The sequence below is a fragment of the Bubalus kerabau genome, chromosome 9 (genome assembly GCF_029407905.1).
Source record: "Bubalus kerabau isolate K-KA32 ecotype Philippines breed swamp buffalo chromosome 9, PCC_UOA_SB_1v2, whole genome shotgun sequence".
Lineage (NCBI taxonomy): Eukaryota > Metazoa > Chordata > Mammalia > Artiodactyla > Bovidae > Bubalus > Bubalus kerabau.
The window spans coordinates 81,167,368-81,188,515 of NC_073632.1; the positions used below are offsets into that span (position 1 = coordinate 81,167,368).

At 38.4% G+C, this 21,148-nt stretch overlaps 1 long non-coding RNA gene across 1 annotated transcript; it reads left to right on the forward strand.

Moving 5' to 3' along the window:
* The first annotated feature begins 1 nt into the window (after nucleotide 1).
* LOC129620041 (uncharacterized) lies at nucleotides 2–15,019 on the forward strand. Its single transcript, XR_008698350.1, has 3 exons — nucleotides 2–72; nucleotides 9,786–9,841; nucleotides 14,643–15,019. It is a non-coding gene; the product is annotated as an uncharacterized LOC129620041 (long non-coding RNA).
* Nucleotides 15,020–21,148: the final 6,129 nt, after the last annotated feature.

Genomic DNA, 21,148 nt, shown 5'->3' on the forward strand with positions numbered 1-21,148 from the left:
TGAGTACGGCAACCTCTCAGGGTCAGCCACCTCCCGGAGGACGCGTGCGTACTACTGGAACTCAAGGGAGGGGTAGGTTTCGGCGTGGCCCCGCCCACAGATAGCTTGATTGACGGGACTTTCGAAAGAGAAGCAGTCCACCAAGAATAGTTTGTTGTTTTGAACCGTGTATTTCGCCCGGGATTCTTTCACCTACACCAGCGTTCCCAGTTATTTTCCAAATTTGGCTTCTGATAATCTAGTAAAAGATGACTGTGTGCTCAATAAGAGCAGAAACCTTGTCTTATCCAACTTTCATCTTTGGGGCCTATTTAGGCTCTGATAGGAGTTAACAAACTTTAGGTTTGGTATAAGAATTAGTTAAAACTTTAAAGACGAAAAAGACTCTTATTAAACGGCTGTATTTTCATTGATAACCTAGCTATGATAGGTCACCATGCATTTGTATATGTAATTCGTGTTTTCATGTATATGCCCCAGTCTGCATTAATACTTCTGATGAACAGCTATCTGTCTTTAGCTTTGGATGGAAAGGATTATCATCAGCGTCATAAAGGATTTATTGACCGTTCATTGAACACAGTTACATGCTGAGTATTCAGTATAGCTTTAAGACACGGCACTGATCTTAAATGGTGATGAATGTTACTAATGAACAAATCTATAACCTATTATTAAATGTCATTTCTTAGATCACAAAGTGAACGATGCTATGTAAAAAACCAACCTTTTTATTATACTGAAGAACTACACTTAGTTTTTGAACTGGTGATACTTTACATTAAATTATAGAAATAAAAAGCTTACTTTCAGCTTTTTATTATCCATAACTGAAAGAGAAAAGAATGATACAAATTCAGTTCATATTTGAAAGTGGCTTGAATGGTAATTTTTACATGGGTTTGACAGTGTCTATCAAATCTTTCAGTTCAGTTCAGTCGCTCAGTCGTGTCCGACTCTTTGCGACCTCACGAATCCCAGCATGCCAGGCCACCCTGTCCATCACCAACTCCCAGAGTTCACCCAAACTCATGTCCATTGAGTTGGTGATGCCATCCAACCATCTCATTCTCTGTCATCCCCTTCTCCTCCTGCCCCCAATCCCTCCCAGCATCACAGTCCTTTCCAATGACTCAACTCTTCACAAGAGGTGGCCATAGTATTGGAGTTTCATCTTTAGCATCAGTCCTTCCAAAGAACACCCAGGACTGATCTCCTTTAGAATGGACTGGTTGGATCTCCTTGCAGTCCAAGGGGCTCTCAAGAGTCTTCTCCAACACCACAGTTCAAAAGCATCAATTCTTTGGCACTCAGCTTTCTTCACAGTCCAACTCTCACATCCATACATGACCACTGGAAAAACCATTACCTTGACTAGACAGACCTTTGTTGGCAGAGTAATGTCTCTGCTTTTTAATATGCTATCTAGGTTGGTCATAACTTTCCTTCCAAGGAGTAAGCGTCTTTTAATTTCATGGCTGCAGTCACCATCTGCAGTGATTTGGGAGCCCAAAAAAATAAAGTCTGACACTGTTTCCACTGTTTCCCCAACTAATTCCCAGAAGTGATGGGACCGGATGCCATGATCTTAGTTTTCTGAATGTTGAGCTTTAAGCCAACTTTTTCACTCTCCTCTTTCACTTTCATCAAGAGGCTCTTTAGTTCTTCTCCACTTTCTGCCATAAGGGTAGTGTCATCTGCATATCTGAAGCTATTGATATTTCTCCCAGCTATCTTGATTCCAGCTTGTGCTTCCTCAGGCCCAGTGTTTCTCATGATGTACTCTGCATATAAGTTAAATAAGCAGGGTGACAATATACAGCCTTGACGTACTCCTTTCCCAATTTGGAACCAGTCTGTTATTCCATTTCCAGTTCTAACTGTTGCTTCCTGACCTGCATACAGATTTCTCAAGAGGCAGGTCAGGTGGTCTGGTATTCCCATCTCTTGAAGAATTTTCCACAGTTTATTGTGATCCACACAGTCAAAGGCTTTGACATAGTTAATAAAGCAGAAATAGATGTTTTTCTGGAACTCTCTTGTTTTTCAATGATCCAGCAGATGTTGGCAATTTGATCTCTGGTTCCTCTGCCTTTTCTAAAACCAGCTTGAACATTTAGAAGTTGACGGTTCACGCATTGCTGAAGCCTAACTTGGAGAATTTTGAGCCTTACTTTACTAGCGTGTGAGATGAGTGCAATTGTGTGGTAGTTTGAGCATTCTTTGGCATTGCCTTTCTTTGGGATTGGAATGAAAACTGACCTTTTCCAATCCTGTGGCCACTGCTGAGTTTTCCAACTTTGCTGGCATATTGAGTGCAGCACTTACACACCATCATCTTCCAGGATTTGAAATCGCTCAACTGGAATTCCATCACCTCCACTAGCTTTGTTCATAGTGATGCTTTCTAAGGCCCACGTGACTTCACATTCCAGGATGTCTGGCTCTAGGTGAGTGATCACACCATCGTAATTATCTGGGTCATGAAGATCTTTTTTGTACAGTTCTTCTGTGTATTCTTGCCATCTCTTCTTAATATCTTCTGCTTCTGTGAGGTCCATACCATTTCTGTCCTTTATTGAGCCCATCTTTGCATGAAATGTTCCCTTGGTATCTCTAATTTTCTTGAAGAGATCTCTAGTCTTTCCCATTCTGCTGTTTTCCTCTATTTCTTTGCACTGATCGCTGAGGAAGGCTTTCTTATCTCTTCTTGCTATTCTTTGGAACTCTGCATTCAGATGCTTGTATCTTTCCTTTTCTCCTTTGCTTTTCACTTCTCTTCTTTTCACAGCTATTTGTAAGGCCTCCCCAGACAGCCATTTTGCTTTTTTGCATTTCTTTTCCATGGGGATGTTCTTGATCCCTGTCTCCTGCACAATGTCACGAACTTCCATCCATAGTTCATCAGTCACTCTATCTATCAGATCTAGGCCCTTAAATCTATTTCTCACTTCCACTGTATAATCAGAAGGGATTTGATTTAGGTCATACCTGAATGGTCCAGTGGTTTTTCCTTACTTTCTTCAATTTAAGTCTGAATTTGGCAATAAGGAGTTCATGATCTGAGCCACAGTCAGCTCCTGGTCTTGTTTTTGCTGACTGTATAGAGCTTCTCCATGTTTGGCTGCAAAGAATATAATCAATCTGATTTCACTATTGACCATCTGATGATGTCGATGTGTAGAGTCTTCTCTTGTGTTATTGGAAGAGGGTGTTTGCTATGACCAGTGCGTTCTCTTGACAAAACTCTATTAGCCTTTGCCCTGCTTCATTCTGTACTCCAAGGCCAAATTTGCCTGTTACCCCAGGTGTTTCTTGACTTCCTACTTTTGCATTCCAGTCCCCTATAATGAAAAGGACATCTTTTTTGGGTATTAGTTCTAAAAGGTCTGATAGGTCTTCAGAGAACCATTCAAGTTCAGCTTCTTCAGCATTACTGGTTTGGGCATAGACTTGGATTACTGTGATATTGAGTGGTTTGCCCTAGAAATGAACAGAGATCATTCTGTCATTTTTGAGATTGCATCCAAGTACTGCATTTCAGACTCTTTTGTTAACCATGATGGCTACTCCATTTCTTCTAAGAGATTCCTGCCCACAGTAGTAGAGATAATGGTCTCTGAGTTAAATTCACCCATTCCAGTCCATTTTAGTTCGCTGATTCCTAGAATGTTGACGTTTACTCTTGCCATCTCCTGTTTGACTGCTTCCAATTTGCCTTGATTCATGGACCTAACATTCCAGGTTCCTATGCAATATTGCTCTTCACAGCATCGGACCTTGCTTCTATTACCAGTCACATCCACAACTGGGTATTGTTTTTGCTTTGGTTCCATCCCTTCATTCTTTCTGGAGTTATTTGTCCACTGATCTCCAGTAGCATATCGGGCACCTACCGACCAGGGGAGTTCCTCTTTCAGTATCCTATCATTTTGCCTTTTCATATTGTTCATGAGGTTCTCAAAGCAACAATACTGAAGTGGTTTGCCTTTCCCTTCTCCAGTAGACCACATTCTGTCAGACCTCTCCACCATGACCTGCCCATCTTGGGTGTCCCCACACGGCATGGCTTAGTTTCATTGAGTTAGACAAGGCTGTGGTCCGCGTGATTAGATTGACAAGTTTTCTGTGATTATGGTTTGTTTGCCTGCCCTCTGATGCCTCTCGCAACACCTGCCGTCTTACTTGGGTTTCTCTTACCTTGGACCTGGGGTATCTCTTCACGGCTGCTCCAGCAAAGCACAGCTGCTGCTCCTTACCTTGGACGAGGGATATCTCCTCACAGCCACCCCTCCTGACCTTGAACCTGGAGTAGCTCCTCTCTGATGTTTCAGTTTATAAAAGTTTAGAAAACCCATTTCAGCATCAACTCCTGGTATGGGAAGGACTCTTTCTTCATAAGCAAATTTTATGATGTGCTTTTAAGTGGAAAGGAAAAAGTCTGAGAGCTTTTCTTGGAGTTTCTCAAGTTACTTCAACTCAAAATAATCAATATACCAAAGAATATTTTTGGGTGACATGCTCTGAACTCCTTTGGTAGACAGTAAATGCTAGTTCTTTACACCACTAATTGGAATGCTTTATATCTGCTTCTTCAACATCCTAATGTCTGGCACTTTGAATGTTTGCCAAATAAAGTAATGAATTTTGGAGAAGGCAATGGCACCCCATTCCAGTACTCTTGCCTGGAAGATTCCATGGAGGAGCCTGATGGGCTGCAGTCCATGGGGTTGCTAAGTGTCAGACATGACTGAGCGACTTCACTTTTCACTTTCATGCATTGGAGAAGGAAATGGCAACCCACTTCAGTGTTCTTGCCTGGAGAATCCCAGGGACGGGGGAGCCTGGTGGGCTGCCGTGTCTGGGGTCGCACAGAGTCAGACACAACTGAAGCGACTTAGCAGCAGCAGCAGCAGCAGCAGCAGGAATAAGTGCCTACTTCAACTTTTTTAATGATGGCTTAAAATATTACATTTTTGCAAATAAAACTCAACACTGAGAGCTGCAATACTTTGTTTTATTCTTGGTTGGGATCCCCCAGTTCTTAGTATGGCTTCTGATTTAGAGCAAGTGGAGGTTAATAAATGTATAAATGAATTAAGAAAAAAAAAGAATTTTAAAAGACAAATATAATATCTTTTTATTATATTTATATAATAAATATAGCTATATAAATTATATAAAATAGCTATGTAAATATAACTATATAAATTATTATTTATATAATAATTTATAGCTATGAGAAATTTAACAAATACCACAAACTATACAAATGATTTATTTTAATATCAATTTTTTAAAAAATTAAAAGTGAAAGTAGCATAATTACATGATAAAGTTTTTAGAACCTTTATTGAAGAGTCATTAACAAAAAATAAGCTGCTTTTTTTTTTTTTTTTTTTTTTGGCTTCACTTTGCAGCTTGCCGTTTCTTAGGATTCATTTGGCAATACATCAGTATTTCCTGGAGCGCATTTTGTTTTCTGTTATCTATTCTAAACTGATCATTTTAAACTTAAATTTAAAATTTTCTCATGTTTCTGAAACAAAACTGCTCTTGACAGCTACTGAAATACTTAAAAGGAATTTTGGAAAATACATTATGATGACTTCTGTACGCTATAATTCTTTTTTGGGTTTTTTGTTTGTTTGTTTGTTTTTTGGTCTACATCTTGAAGCGGTTTGCATGATTTTAGTTCCTCCACACAGATCAAACCCATTTCTCTTGCAGTGGAAAGTGTAGAGTCCTAACCACTGGACACCCAGAGAATTCCTCATAATTCTTAAAATGAAATAAAGGAAATGATCTTAATCATTAAGAAAGAAACAGCTGGAAAAGAGGAGAATCATTGTAATTCTGACAGTCGACACAGCATACAAGAAAAGTTCTAGAGTTTTCTAGTTAAATGCCTGTACTCCAAAGAATATAATGAGATATGTAGGTAGAGGTTCTATTTGGGGGGTCCTTTGCAGTTCTGTGATTATGATTATACATTAATAATGTACATGTATAGTGATCTTTATCATTTCTAAATATATGTAATGCCATAGACAAATGACTTAATTTTCTTCCTGAACTTCTAAATTAGTTCTATAACCCTCTGTCTGACCTAATAAAATTCTTACACTGCTCTTTGGAATTTCCTCGGACTACCTTCATGTATAATTCCTTTCTTTCTTTCTGTCTGTCTGTCCATCTCTCTCTCTCTCTTTTTAAAAAATCATTTAGCTGAGTGAAAACTGGCAAGATCCAATGAATAGGTCCTTAATCAAGATAGAGTTTTGCCCCCAGAGGGCTTGAGGCTGTCCAGGCGTTCCATATTCCACAGAAGCACTGACAGCATAACTAAACAAACAAGAACGTACTCAGGGAAGCTGAAACAGATCTTCAAAGGAATTCGGTAGGTGCTTTTTAGATTTCTGTGTGGTATTATAGAGCTTAATGCAGAACATATAAAAACTTTGAAAAGTCAATGGTAGGGTCATGAACTTCATAAGGCAGAATGACTCTACAAGAACAAACTAAAAGTCAAAGTGTTCTATATTTAGATGTGAACTACACTTGATAGGGAATACCAGAAAAGTAATAATGCCTGGGCAAAACCTTCTTCCTACACAGATATATTCTTTCAACCACCAATCCTGGGCTGTCAAGCACTTTGTCATGAAATACGATTATAAATATGGTTCAGGAATTCTTTATAAGGCTCACTTTTTCAAAGTTCATGTTATTCTAAGTGTTCTAGAAGTAACTAATCCTCCAGTTTAAAGTCTTTCAACGGAGCCACATTGCTTACAAAATAAGTTTGAATCCTTGGAAAGACAGCAGCGTCCTTTGTAATTTCACTGCTGGTTGATTTCACGCCTCACCAAATACCACTCCACCACCCTGCCTGAGGCAATGTATGCCACAGTTCCTACTTTTAGTGTTTCAAACTCTTCCTGTCCCAGGACATTTGCACATGCTATCCTTTCTGCTAGAATTCCCTTCAATCTTCATGTCCCCTTTTCTTACTCAAGAGAGTCACAGTAGCATCACACATTCTGTGATGCCTTCCCTGACTCTGACGGAATAAGCACCCCTACTCTGGACATTCAGAGTACCCTTTGGTTGTTTCTGCTATAATATATGTTAATGATATTCTAATTGTTTATGTTCTATATATAAATTCCTTAACAGCAGAACATCTTTTAGCTTATTTTGTATCTCCAGCATCCAATATAGTAGCTAATACAAAACTCGAATAAATAATATACATTTTGTTGAATGAATTTGTAACATGTAAAATATATTTGTAAGGTAGAAGAATTTCATAACTTTAGAGACATCACTATCAATAGGATTCTGGAAAAAGAAACTGTTGGCAAGGTGAGAAAGAGAGAGTGGGTAATATGGAAATATAGGCTGTGAATAGAAATTTCTACATTACAAATATCTGTTTTTGTATACCTCCAAAAAAACAAAACATTTGTTCACAGAAAAAGTTGTACACAGATGTTCACAGCAGCATTATTCATGATAATCACAAGTCAGGATCAACTCAAATGTTCATTAACTGTGGAATGATTTTTTTTAAGTGGTAAATTTATAAAATAGAATATTATTTGACAATAAAAAGAATAAATACTGATGATACGCTACCACATGAATGAATCTTAGAAACATTAAACTAAAGAAGTCAGTAGCAAATCAAATATTGCATGACTCCATTTTTATGAAATGTCCAACAAAGCAAATCTAGAGGCAGAAAGTAGGTTAAGGACTGCATAGGGCTAGAAATATTGGGGGCAAATGGGGAGTGACTGCTAATGGGCAGTGGGTTCATTGGAAGTGATGGAAATGTTCTAGAATTGATTGTGGTGATGGTTACACATCTCTGAAAATACACCAAAAACCACTGTAAAAATTGTACACTTTAAATAAATAAAATGTATGATATGTTAATTTTATATCAATAAAGCTAGTTTCTTTGCAGAGTCTCTTTCAGTGAAATCCAATCTCTTTCACATATTTAGTCAATTTGAAGATGAGAATTTCATCCTGTTGAGAAACATGGGCGCAGTAAAAAGTTTCTGCAACTTCTCAGCAGAGAAAGAGAAAATATTTAGCACGGTGGCAATTACTACAGTGGTTAAGAGCTTCCTGCGTGAAAAGCCTTATTCTTCCATTTATCAACTATGCAATCTTGGGTCAATTGCTTGTCCTCTGATGCCATATTAACTATGCTGTAAGATGGTAAATAAAACTTGAACAACTTAAAAGGACAGTAAGGATTTAAACGTCCTAATTCAAGAAAACATCTGAAATAGCCCCTGACACATAGAAAGCATCTGAAAAATTATTCTAAGGCCCCCACTGACTTCCATTGCAGTGGATGGAGCACATTTGATCCTTGAATGTTATGTTGATCCCCATTGAGACGGGATTGGTCTGGTTTCGTGCCTTGGTGCTGCCATCCATCACACTGACACCCTTGAACTTTTCCACTGTCTCCAATGATATTGTCCCCATGAGGCTTTTGCATCTTTACTTCCAGGTGTCTTGGTCCATCAGAACATTTAGTACCTTATTGCCCTTTGGCAGGGCTGATGATTCTCAAATGTTTTCTCAGCTCTGTGCTGTAGCAAGACAACTTCAGGATTTTTTTTAGGGAGTTCTCTGGTGGTCAAGGCATTAAGATTTCACCTCTCAATGGAGGGGATGCAGGTTCGATCCTTTGTCGGGGAGCTGAGATCCCACATGCCTCTTAGCCAAAAAATCAAGACATAGAATAGACATAATCTTGTAACAAATTCAATAGCCTTTAAAAATGGTCCACATTAAAAAAAATGTTTAGACATATCTTTATTCCACAGTGATCAATCCCTTAGCATTTAAACAAATTTTATGTGAAACTATTTTGTAGTTACACATATTCAATGGTTAATATGTGTACTTCATTGCCTTATGACAGACGTGATGCTTTTAATTAGACCTGTAGTAACACAATGGCACCCCACTCCAGTACTCTTGCCTGGAAAATCCCATGGACAGAGGAGCCTGGTAGGCTGCAGTCCATGGGGTTGCACAGAGTCGGACATGACTGAGTGACTTCACTTTCACTTTTCACTTTCATGCATTGGAGAAGGAAATGGCAACCCACTCCAGTGTTCTTGCCTGGAGAATCCCAGGGATGGGGGAGCCTGGTGGGCTGCTGTCTCTGGGGTCGCACAGAGTCGGACACGACTGAAGCGACTTAGCAGCAGCAGCAGCAGTAGTAACACATATTTGGTGGTTAATATGTGTACTTCATTGCGTTATGACAGAGGTGATGCTTTTAATTAGACCTGTAGAATTCTACAGCAAAGCATAAGTGCATTTGAAAGATGTACATTGAACAAAGGTGGAAAATGCCAAAAAATCATAATTTAAAGTAGGTTTTCAAGAAATCTGAACTCACCAAACTATAAAAATGATTCAAATTTGTATACCATGATGCCAGGCACATACTAGAATTTTAAAATATTTGTTGAAAATTTATATGATAGAAAGATTGAATTATATTATAGGAATGGGAAGAGGTGATCAAACTGCAGGCAGGTAAAAATGTAGGAAAAAGTAAGATGGAAGCGAGATAGGCAGTTCATAGATGTACTATGTTATTTTTATAGATTTTATCATAATAAAATTGTGCTACTTGTCAGCTTTTTAAATGCATTTGTCATCTTCTGAGATTATTTTTTTAATATAAATACATACTTACTTTTCAAAATAATTTTTAAATCATTTCTTATTTCTTTTCCTAGAAAAGAACTCCAAAACTGAATAAGCTACAGACCCCACCAAACTTGAGTCTACTTTGGTAAGCAAAGTCAAGGCTAGATAAGCTGATTAATATGCTAATTTCCTCCATTTTATGCCTCTTTTTCAAGCAGTGATTAACAATTGCAGCTTAAAAGTCTATAGATTCTTCAGTTCAGTTCAGTTGCTCATTCCTGTCCAACTCTTTGCGACCCCATGAATTGCATCACACCAGGCCCCAGGCCTCCCTGTCCATCTCGAATTCCCGGAGTTCACCAAAACTCATGTTCATCGAAACTCATGTTCATCGAGTCCATGATGCCATCCAGCCATCTCATCCTCTGTCGTCCCCTTCTCCTCCTGCCCCCAATCCCTCCCAGCATCAGGGTCTTTTCCAATGAGTTAACTCTTCACATGAAGTGACCCAAGTATTGGAGTTTCAGCTTCACAATCAGTCTCTCTAATGAACACCCAGGACTGATCTCCTTTAGAATGGACTGGTTGGATCTCCTTGCAGTCCAAAGGACTCTCAAGAGTCTTCTCCAACACCACAGTTCAAAAGCACCAATTCTTTGGCACTCAGCTTTCTTCACAGTCCAACTCACATCCATACATGACTCCTGGAAAAACCATAGCCTTGACTAGACGGACCTTTGTTGGCAAAGTAATGTCTCTGCTTTTCAGTATGCTATCTAGGTTGGTCATAACTTTCCTTCCAAGGAGTAAGCGTCTTTTAATTTCATGGCTGCAATCACCATCTGCAGTGATTTGGGAGCCCAAAAAAATAAAGTCTGACACTGTTTCCACTGTTTCCCCATCTAATTCCCATGAAGTGATGGGACCAGATGCCATGATCTTCGTTTTCTGAATGTTGAGCTTTAAGCCAACTTTTTCACTCTCCACTTTCACTTTCATCAAGAGGCTTTTAAGTTCCTCTTCACTTTCTTATAAGGGTGGTGTCATCTGCATATCTGAGGTTACTGATATTTCTCCCTGCAATCTTGATTCCAGCTTGTGCTTCTTCCAGCCCAACGTTTCTCATGATGTACTCTGCATATAAGTTAAATAAGCAGGGTGACAATATACAGCCTTGACGTACTCCTTTTCCTATTTGGAACCAGTCTGTTGTTCCATGTCCAGTTCGAACTGTTGCTTCCTGACCTGCATATAGGTTTCTCAAGATGCAAGTCAAGGTGGTCTGGTATTCCCATCTCTTTCAGAATTTTCCAGTTTATTGTGATCCACACAGTCCAGGGCTTTGGCATAGTCAATAAAGCAGAAACAGATGTTTTTCTGGAACTCTCTTGCTTTTTCGATGATCCAGTGGATGCTCTTAGATAAGGAATAAGTAGAGCCATGGGGAAGATAACCAAATAAGTAAAGAACGATCAGGTGGTTTGATTGTTGCATTGTCTGAAAAATCATGACCAAGGTGAATGTATTAGTTCTGATTAGAAATCTGAGAAAAGTTGGATAAGAAAGATAGTTGGTTGAAAATACTTCACTGAGAAGATGAAATACTTATCTGTCCATTCTTGTCTCAATTGAGGCTTTCTGGACTTACATTGTTAGTGCACACATAACTTCTTGGATCTACAGCCTGTCCACTTCCATGTATCATCTTGAATGCTGCCTATGTACATTTAGTTTAAGGACATATACAGTTCCTTCTGTCCATAGTTCATCAGGCACTCTGATCTAGTCCCTTAAATCTATTTCTCACTTCCACTGAATAATCATAAAGAATTTGATTTAGGTCATACCTGAATGGTCTAGTGGTTTTCCCTACTTTCTTCAATTTAAGTCTGAATTTGGCAATAAGGAGTTCATGATCTGAGCCACAGTCAGCTCCTGGTCTTGTTTTTGCTGACTGTATAGAGCTTCACCATCTTTGGCTGCAAAGAATATAATCAATCTGATTTCAGTGTTGACCATCTGGTGATGTCCATGTGTAGTCTTCTATTGCATTGTTGGAAGAGGGTATTTGCCATTACCAGTGCATTCTCTTGGCAGAACTCTATTAGCTTTGCCCTGCTTCACTCTGTACCTCAAGGCCAAATTTGCCTGTTACTCCAGGTGTTTCTTGACTTCCTGCATTTGCATTCCAGTCCCCTCTAATGAAAAAGACATCTTTTTGGGGTGTTAGTTCTAGAAGGTCTTGTTGCTGGGAGAAATATCAATAACCTCAGATATGCAGATGACACCACCCTTATGGCAGAAAGTGAAGAACGGAAGAGCCTCTTGATGAAAGTGAAAGAGGACAGTGAAAAAGTTGGCTTAAAGCTCAACATTCAGAAAACTAAGATCATGGCATCCAGTCCCATCACTTCGTGGCAAATAGATGGAGAAACAGTGGAAAACAGTGTCAGACTTTATTTTCTTGGGCTCCAAAATCACTGCAGATGGTGACTGCAGCCATGAAATAAAAAGACGCTTACTCCTTAGAAGAAAAGTTATGACTACCTAGACAGCATGTTAAAAAGCCGAGACATTACTTTGCCAACAAAGGTCCATCTAGTCAAGGCTATGGTTTTTCCAGTAGTCATGTATGGATGTGAGAGTTGGACTGTAAAGAAAGCTAAACACTGAAGAATTGATACTTTTGAACTGTGTTGTTGGAGAAGACTGTTGAGAGTCCCTTGGACTGCAAGGAGATCCAACCAGTCCATCCTAAAGGAGATCAGTCCTGGGTGTTCATTGGAGAGACTGATTGTGAAGCTGAAACTCCAATACTTTGGCCACCTGATGCGAAGAACTGACTCATTGGAAAAGACCCTGATGCTGGGAAAGATTGAAGGCAGGAGGAGAAGGGGACGACAGAGGATGAGATGGTTAGATGGCATCACCGACTCAATAGACATGAGTTTGAGTAAACTCCGGGAGCTGGTGATGGACAGGGAGGCCTGGCATGCTGCAATCCATGGGGACACAAAGATTCGGACACGACTGAGTGACTGAACTGAACTGAACAGTTCCTTAGCCATGGGAAAGGTGTGTATCCACAATACAAAATGCTCTAAGGCACCAACAGAATATTAATAACAAATCAAAGGGCAAAATATTTTTAAATCCCAAGGGAAAATTCAGAGCAAAGAAACTTTGCAAATCAAATTTAAAGGCGTAAAAAGCATAAACATAAACGGTAGGGTCTGAAAAGGTAAAATGGGCTCTCATTAGAAGTCATTTATAACAGTGAACTGTTTTAGGAATTTCCCCATCCTTGCCTTGTCATGCTCTGTTTTCTTTGAAAAAGCAGAAGGTGAGGTATGGTGTCAGTGGGTTGTTATGGAACCTAAATCTGGAAAAACTCTGAGAAGACAAAAGTAAAATAATCTAAATAAAAACCATTTAAGCCATTTGGGATCCTTATTCTTAGGAGGGGCAAGTTAGAAAACATTTTTTCCCCTCATCTCAATATGTGTGTAAGCCTGTAGGTAATTATCATCTTGGAAAACTGGGCTATGGGACAGTCAAACAGCAGTGTTGCCTTTATATTGGGCCACTGATTTTGCACACTATCCCATAAAAATCTGTTAGCAGTTTTGAAACAATTACACTGAAAAGTCACTTGTACTGATTAACTTTTTATGTAATTTGACCAAAGATAATTTAGGAGATTTTTAGCTCCTAATTTTTACTTGAACCAGGAAAGGTTGCAATGTGATTAGTCATTTTCTCCTTTTTTTTCCTTATATACTAATTTTTGTTTCTAGGGTATAATTTAAATAAGCAAGAGTTACTTTGACTCTGGTTGAAATGCATATAATTACACTGATATGACTGCGTTTATAGCCATGTTTGTGTTTAGATAAATAATTGAATAGGCATTAATTCTTTTCAAGTAGAACTCTGAGCAACAATTAGCCCTAATGGTTTCCCATCACCACTATGGTAGATTATACTTTCCTAAAACGTCTACACCAGTATATTCCATCCAACTACTTTCCTTACCATGGAATGCTGGCACTCCTCCACTGAGAGATAGGGGGTTAAATAACCCACTTAAAACTAGGTAGACCTGTGACTACAGTGGAAGCAACATTACATGTCTTTTCTCCCCTGCCATAAGAGTTGACACAGCTTCCACCTTATCCTCTTGGGATGCTCATTCTTGGACCTTAGCCACTTACTGTATTGCTGTTGTTCAGTCGCTCAGTTGTGTCTGACTCTTTTCAATCCCATGGACTGCAGCAGGCCAGGCTTCCCTGTTCTTCACCATCTCCCGGAGCTTGCTCAAACTCATGTCGATTGAGTCAATGATGCCATCCAACCATCTCATCCTCTGTCGTCCCCTTCTCCTCCTGCCTTCAGTCTTTCCCAGCAACAGGGTCTTTTCTAATGAGTCCACACTTCACATCAGTTCACCAAAGTATTGGAGCTTCAGCTTCAGCTTCAGTCCATCCAATGAATATTCAGGATTCATTTCCTTTAGGATTGACTGGTTTGATCTCTCTGCAGTCCAAGGGACTCTCAAGAGTCTTCTCCAACACCACAGTTCAAAAGCCTCAATTCTTTGGCACTCAGCCTTCTTTATGGCCTAACTCTCACATCCATACATGACCACTGGAAAAACCGTAGCTTTAGCTATACGGACCCTTTGTTGGCAAAGTAATGTCTCTGCTTTTTAATATGCTGTCTAGATTTGTCATAACTTTTTTTCCAAGGAGCAAGTGCATTTTAATTTAATGGCTGCAGTCACCATCTGCAGCGATTTTGGAGTCCAAGAAAATAAAGGCTGTCACTGTTTCCATTGCTTCCCTATCTATTTGCCATGAAGTGATGGGACCGGATGCCATGAACTTAGTTTTTTGATTGTTGAGTTTTAAATCAGCTTTTTACTCTTTTTTCACCTTCATCAACAGGCTCTCTCGTTCCTTATTGTAAAGACGTCAAATAGCCACATGGAAAGACCATGTGTCTGAGTTCCAGCATCAGCCTTAGCTGAAGTCTCAGATGACAGCCAGCATCCACAACCATGAGGCTCCAGGTGATCCTGGTCCCCAGCCTTCCAGATGCCCAAGCTGATGCCGAGTGGGATAGAGAAAACCTGTCCTCACCAATCCTATTCATATGGCAGATTTCTGAACAAAAATAAATGATACCTTTGTTTTGAGCCAATAAATTTTGAAATGATTTGATATGTAGCAACAGATAACCAGAATAATTATCAACCTAAAAATATTTCACTGGGAGATAACAATAAATGCTTCAATGTTTTAAGAAAGACTTCCATGTACCTACAGACTGAAAATTCATAAAAATGTTAATGATAAAATTAATGTTCAACACTATCAATTGTGATAATTTTTATGACAAAGAATAAAAGTTTTGACGGTCTATTTTAAATAAGGTTTGGGTTTAATAATCACCTTTTAAATAAGGTGCTTTGGGTTGATTTTTCTTCTTTTTTTCTTGGTCACTAGCCACAATTCTGAAAACTGCTTCCTAGGTATTCTATGAATAATTACAAAAGATCTCTTTATTCTATTTCATTGATATTTTATACTAAAATTACCCAGGAAGGCTAGTGTAACAAGGTCTCAGTTTTCTAATTTAAAAATATATATGATGAAATTCTGTAGTCTCCACTCTTTAATGTGTTACCCAACACATTAATTGCCTGAAAGGTATTAAGGAACAAATGTTTTATTCATTGGTGTATGTGTGTTTAAAAAAAAACACAACTCAACAAAGAAATGTTTGATGAAATGTCCCCTTCCCAAGTAATTTAATGTGAGTCATTTATGATTTTTTAAAAAATATTATTATGTTATTACATTTTAACTATGCTGATAATTGATTCAGGCTTAACTTAAAGACTTTTTATTCGTTAAGTCATTTTCTGAGTAGCAAAAGAAAAAGAGGGCAAGGAATTAAGCAAGGTGCCACTCTCCATGTCACTAAAGTAGTCTTAGTTTCAATAACACACAACATTCTCTAAAAGAAGTTTAAAATTTTAGTAAAATCTTCAAGAATGAGTTGTTCCCCTCCAGGTGTTTTAGACCAGACAAAATGTTAGGCAATGTTTTTCTCATACTCAGAACATATTAGTGTACACATATCTGTTTTAATGTACTGGAAAGTATAGGTAAGTCATAGCCATTGATGGTATAAACAAAAAAAAACAATAAAAAACTTAAGAGGAAAATGATATTGGAAATTGTAATTTTTAAAAACTGCAATTTGGCTGGCAAGGCCAACAGGAAGAGCCAAACATAGACTGAGCTTTATATTGGCCCCTCTTTCTTCTTCTCAGCCCTGAATCCAAGGGTTTAACTTGATGGATTCTGAACTGCTTGTGCATAAAGAGACTTCGCCTTCTGGCTGGCTCTTTCTACTTCAGGTAAAGAACCTTTTGAGAGTGTACTAATGTTCAAGGAGGGAGTAGTCCCGGGGGAGAGATATTTAAAAGCAGTTTTTTGCACTTTACAATAGGCATCCTAGAAAGGTGTAAGTGGGGAATGTTGAAAGAATCTAGATTGTTATGAGCTATGGTCGGACTGAATTCTGGAGTCCTTCATGTCACAGCAAACTTATAGCATTTAACTTGTGTATCAGAGAAACTAAGTATAGTGGTTCATTTATCTATAGAAGCCGTGACTAGAGAAAACTTTGTGAAGGAGAAATGCATGGAAAGACTCCTTTGCAAAGTACTGCAAGAGAAAAAATAACTGTCACGTAGGAAGGAGCTCTGGGTCTTGTCCAGCTCACTAATCAAGAGTAACTGTGAGTCTTATGCTAACTCACTTTACCCTTATTTGTTTTAAACATTTACTACATGACCTCTAAGTTTCCTTCCAGTTTTACATTTCCGTGATTTTTGATTAACAATACCAGAATCTGTCTATTTTCTTTTGGCCACACTGCATGGCTTGCAGGATCTTAGTTCCCTGACCAGGGATCAAACCCAGGCCCTGGCAGTGAAAGTCCTAACCACTGGACCACCACAGAATTCCCAGCATCTGTCATTCTGCCATCTTTGAATGTAAAAGAAGAAAGTACATATACAGTGTTCTTCACTAGATTTGACAATAAGAGCAAGATTCTAGCTTTAATGCTGATATGATCTGTTCCCTCCTTAAGGAACTCCTTATAGATTATAGCATATTATAACTATGTTATAGATGCTGACTTCCATGTGTAGGAAGCTGTTTGAAACGTCTCATCCTGACATCTAGCTTGATGATTATTTCATTTTTATGACCTCAACATGTGACTTGCAGGATCTCAGTTCCCTGACCAGGGATTCAATCTGGGCCAGGGCAGTGAAAGTTCAGAATCCTTCTTTAGAGAATTAGAACAAATAATTTCACAGTTTGTATGGAAATACAAAAAAAAACCTCTAATAGCCAAAGCAACCTTGAGAAAGAAGAATGGAACTGGAGGAATCAACCTGCCTGACTTCAGGTTCTACTACAAAGTAACAGTCATCAAGACAGTACGGTACTGGCACAAAGACAGAAACATAGATCAATAGAACGAAATAGAAAGCCCAGAGATAAATCCATGCACATATGGACACCTTATCTTTGACAAAGGAGGCAAAAATATACAATGGAGAAAAAACAATCTCTTTAACAAGTGGCGCTGGGAAAACTGGTCAACCACTTGTAAAAGAATGAAACTAGAACACTTTCTAAAAACATACACAAAAATAAACTCAAAATGGATTAAAGATCTAAATGTAAGACAGGAAACTATAAAACTCCTAGAGGAAAACATACGCAAAACACTCTCTGACGTAAATCATAGCAGGATCCTCTATGACCCACCTCCCAGAGTAATGGAAATAAAAGCAAAAATAAATTGGACCTAATTAAACTTAAAAGCTTTTGCACAATGAAGGAAACTATAAGCAAGGTGAAAAGACAGCCTTCAGAATGGGAGAAAATAATAGCAAATGAAGCAACTGACAAAGAATTAATCTCAAAAATATACAAGCAACTTCTGCAGCTCAACTCCAGAAAAATAAGTGACCCAATCAAAAAATGGGCCAAAGAAGTAAACAGACATTTCTCCAAAGAAGGCATACAGATGGCTAACAAACACATGAAAAGATGCTCAACATCACTCATTATCAGAGAAATGCAAATCAAAACCACAATGAGGTACCATCTCACACCGGTCAGAATGGCTGCTATCCAAATGTCTACAAATAATAAATGCTGGAGAGGGTGTGGAGAAAAAGGTACCCTCTCACCCTGTTGGTGGGAATGCAAACTAGTACAGCCACTATGGAGAACAGTGTGGAGATTCCTTAAAAAACTGGAAATAGAACTGCCTTATGACCCAGCAATCCCACTGCTGGGCATACACACTGAGGAAACCAGAATTGAAAGAGACATGTGTACCCCAATGTTCATCGCAACACTGTTTACAATAGCCAGGACATGGAAGCAACCTAGATGTCCATCAGCAGATGAATGGATAAGAAAGCTGTGGTACATTTACACAATGGAGTATTACTCGGCCATTAAAAAGAATGCATTTGAATCAGTTCTAATGAGGTGGATAAAACTGGAGCCTACTATACAGAGTAAGTCAGTCAGAAAGAAAAACACCAATACAGTATATTAACGCATATATATGGAATTTAGAAAGATGGTAACGATGACCCTATATGCGAGACAGCAAAAGAGACACAAATGTAAAGAACAGACTTTTGGACTCTGTGGGAGAAAGCAAGGGTGGGATGATCCGAGAGAATAGCACTGAAACATGTACATTATCATACGTAAAATAGATCACCTGTCCAAGTTCGATGCATGAGACAGGGTGCTCAGGGCTGGTGCACTGGGATGACCCTGAGGGATGGGATGGGGAGAGAGGTGGGAGGGAGGGTCAGGATGGGGAACACATGTACACCCATGGCTGATTCATGTCAATGTATGGCCAAAACCACCACAATATTGTAAAGTAATTAGCCTCCAATTAAAATTAAAAAAAAAAAAAGTTCAGAATCCTAACCAACAGGCCCCCAGGGAATTCCCTGATAATGATTTTAGAATTAAAAAATTTGCCCATTTCTCTCTGCCTTTTAATATGTGTTATACAAATGCGATGTAAGAAACAACATAGTCTCTGTTTTAAAATTGCTTATAAGCAATGTATACCAGTCTGGACATTAGACAGAATAGTAAAATTATGCCAAATAATCAAATAACTGTAAATATTGAAATAAATGCTTTCTCAGAAGTCAGTGAAAGGGAACCATGGGAATAGGATGACTTTGCCTGGAGGACATAAAGACTGAGAGAGAAAGAGAGAGAGACAGACAGACACACACACACAGAGTTATGGACCAAGATAATGTAAGAGAATGAATACCACACCACAGGGGGAAAAATGATTAAATAGCTTGGAATTGATTAGCCTAGAGAAGAGAAGACAAAAGGAAGATATAAATGCTATTATAAAATATATTAAGAACTTCCCTATGGGTAATGGAATCAATTTATTTGGGGTTGCCCTAGAAGGGTAGACTTCACAAGGGGGAAAGTTTCAGTTGAATGCAAAGACAATTTTTTTGGATTCTCTTTTCTAATTTTTAATTTTGTATTGGAGTATAGCCAATCAACAATGCTGTAATAGTTTAAGGTGCACAGCAAAGTGACCTAGCCATACATATACATGTATCTGATGAGGACAATTTAAACAGTATTTCAGGAATAGAATGAAAGGCCTTAAGAGATAGTGAATTTCCTATTATAGAGAATATCTTATTGGAAAAATTATAACATATTTCTTCATATTGGAAGAGATTTCACTAGTTGTCTTTTCAAAAGCTCTTGCAACTCTGGTTTGTGATTCAATTTTTAATCAAACAGCAAGCTAAAGTAAGAAATATTTTAGCGAATAATAGAGATTGAAAGAAAGTAATAGAGATGTAAATGGGGAATTAAATAGAAGAGAAACTACAGAATAAGAAAAAACAGAATCAGTAAAGAAATTTAGCCAGACATAATAAAGCATTTTGACCTTCAGGAAGATGTTTGGGACCTTGAACCAGAAATGCAACCGGAAGTTGACAGATTAACCAGAAGAGAAAGGGGAAGAATCAGAAAGTCGATGTGATGCTTTAGAGGAGGGCTGTTAAGACCCAGTGCTAAAGGTACTTCAGGCACTCAATAACTTTGAAAATATAACAATTTAGTGGGAAAATTCTAAACGGGCTCAATTCTTGACCATATATTTTTGCATAACATTGCAATACATACCCAAGGGTCACGTGGGAGGGCGTAGTGGGAGGTGGGAAGTTGGAAGAAATGGATAGAAAAGGAGATGTGAAGAATTTGTGTGGGGGTGAGAGAGAGTACTTTGCAAAGGACCACAGATATACATAATGGTTTTATTTTTCCACCAAGCAAAAGAGAGTTATTTTCTGAAAAATAAGTAAAATCTAAGCCACCTACACATTTTTATTTGCCAAAGATTACATACCACTTAAAGAGGAAGGTGTGCTCACATCTCCACATCCTGGTCAAACTCCACATCAAATCATTTCATTTTCTTTATCTGAACCCTCTGCTGCTTACTTGAGGGAAGTCATACTTCACTTCCTTAAAAACTCATAAAACATGTCTGGAGTTTTTCACACCATTATACTATAAGGTAGAATGTGACCCTTAGATTTCTAGAAGTCCATAAATTCTTTATATCCCTTAGAAACACTCATTAGATTTAGGTTGTCAACATTTTTTCCCAGCAATAACATTTTGGATCTTTATTTAGTTACATATGTCTTTATTATGTTAGTAATATATGTTTTGAAGGACTGATGCTGACAGGGGATGAGATGGTTGGATGGCATCATTGACTCACTGGACATGAGTTTGAGCAAACTCCAGGATATAACGACGGTCAGGGAAATCTGGTGTGCTGCAGTCCATGGGGTCGCAAAGAGTCGGACACGACTTAGCAACTGAACAACAGTATATGCCTATGGAACATCATGGTTAGGAATTTAATTTAATATGATTATTTTCATATAGCAAGATGGCATATTTCCTAATATTACATGATAAAAAGCAACTTTCAACTTTTCTTGTCTTTTTTCATGGTTTTCTTTGGAAGGTTTTTTATACTTGCCATAGAAATGCAAGAAAGCATCAACTTCTGCTTGCTTCTTCACTTTACCTCTTAGTTGTCAGCTTTTCTGAATTCTCTTTCATATTAAGGCAAGACCTAACTTGGTTTGGTTATTGGAAAATCCTAGCATTAGAGGAGGGTGGAAACTTGGCCCAAATTCAATATACTTTCATGATAACACTCTTTCAGCTTCGTTTTGGTGGATTAATCTGATAACCAGAAATAAAGGAACTACTTAACAATATGACAGCTTACTATCTAGTTTGTGTCACATGTCTGA